Raw genomic sequence first — 1,552 nt, forward strand, 5'->3', positions numbered from 1 at the left:
ACCCCGGGGCAGCGAGGCCGGCCCTCGCCTCGGCCGCCACTCAGCGAGGCTCTGGCTGCCGCTGACATGAAGCTGTTAACTGTGACTGAGCGCTCTGCTCTGCCCGCGTACTTGGAGCGCTGACTTTTAGTTTTGTTTTGAAAAAAGAAATGGAGATGAACCTGCTTTTCCGCAGTGAGAGCCAGGGGGTCGGGGCCCCGCCCAGGGGTTTGCGCCCACTTCCGACACCCCTGTGGGGCTGTGGCTGGAGGGGTCCCGATCGCAAAGCACCCCCTCCGGGGAGCCTGCTCCTTTATGCCTTGCACAGGCGCCTCTCACACTCCCATCGACCCCCCACCCCGAGACTCTATAAAATCTCCAGGTCATCGCCTCCCTTCGGCTCGTCCTTTATTCCGGGGCGCCCGTGCTAGGTAATCGTAGGCGCTGCCGCCCCGTCTGTGCCTCGGACCCGGCACAGGTCCCCTTGTGCAGCACAAGAATTCTGTCGCCCTCCCTGGCTCCCCGCCCGCTCCCAGCCCCCAGCCTCCCTCTGCTATTCTGAGGACTGGCTGCTCCTCCTGGAGGCACAGGATGCTGAGCCTGGCAGCTTCTGGCGAGAGCCCTTCTCCAGGGGGAGGGGGTGACAGGGGACAGGTGTGTGTTGACTGGCACCAGGCACCCTTCCCTGAGCCAGCTTGGGTGCTCCCGTAGGTCCCCCTGAGCCCAGGATTATGATGCCATTTGCAGCTGGAGGAACGGAGGCTTAGAAAGCTGACCGTCCTGAAGATCACATGACGAGTAAGACAGGATCCAAACCCAGCCCACAGCCCATGCCCACGTCACCTCTATGCTTGTCAGCCCTGATGCCGTGACAGTCCCAGCACTGACGGTGAATGTGTGAGTCACGAGCTGAGGTTACCGGGGTTATCCCAGTTTACCACAGATGCTGCGGGTTGATTCGTCCCTCCACACTGAACACTGGGTGGGCAGTCCCCAGAAGCCACTGTCACCAGGCAGTGTGCACTGAGCTGCCTGGGCCCAGGCTGGGCGGGCAGTGAAAAGGGCCCTTTTTCCACCAGAGGCCATCTTCTGGGCCACCTGGCTCAGAGGAGCATCACCGATCCTGGGCAAGGGCAAAAGCCCTTTGGGGAGGCTGTGAGGGGGCCTGGGCATCAGCCGTGTCCACTCCGAGGGGAGTCTACCCCTGGCTCAGACTGTGCCTCTGGAGGCGTGGGCCCTGGTGCGGCTGAGCTTCGAAGGACGAGCGAGGGGTCAGGGCGGGTGGGAAAGGGAGCTTCCCGCTGAGCGGCCCATCTCGGGGCCTCATCTACTCGCGTCCACCAGCTGGGCGGGTCCCCCAAGCCCCTTAGCCACGTTGGTTTTTGCATCGAAACTACGGGAGGAAAAGACTTCTTTTCTTCCTCTTCCTGCCGCCCAGGGTCCCCCACGGTTGTCCGGAAGGGGCCCAACCGCGAAGCCACTTTGTTGGAGGTGCCACAGAGGGTCCTGCCGCTGGACCGGGTTCTGGAAGGGGGTGGGGTGGGTGCCGGAACCACGTGCTAGGAAAGCTCTG

The sequence above is a fragment of the Pteropus alecto genome, unplaced genomic scaffold (genome assembly GCF_000325575.1).
Source record: "Pteropus alecto unplaced genomic scaffold, ASM32557v1 scaffold21, whole genome shotgun sequence".
Lineage (NCBI taxonomy): Eukaryota > Metazoa > Chordata > Mammalia > Chiroptera > Pteropodidae > Pteropus > Pteropus alecto.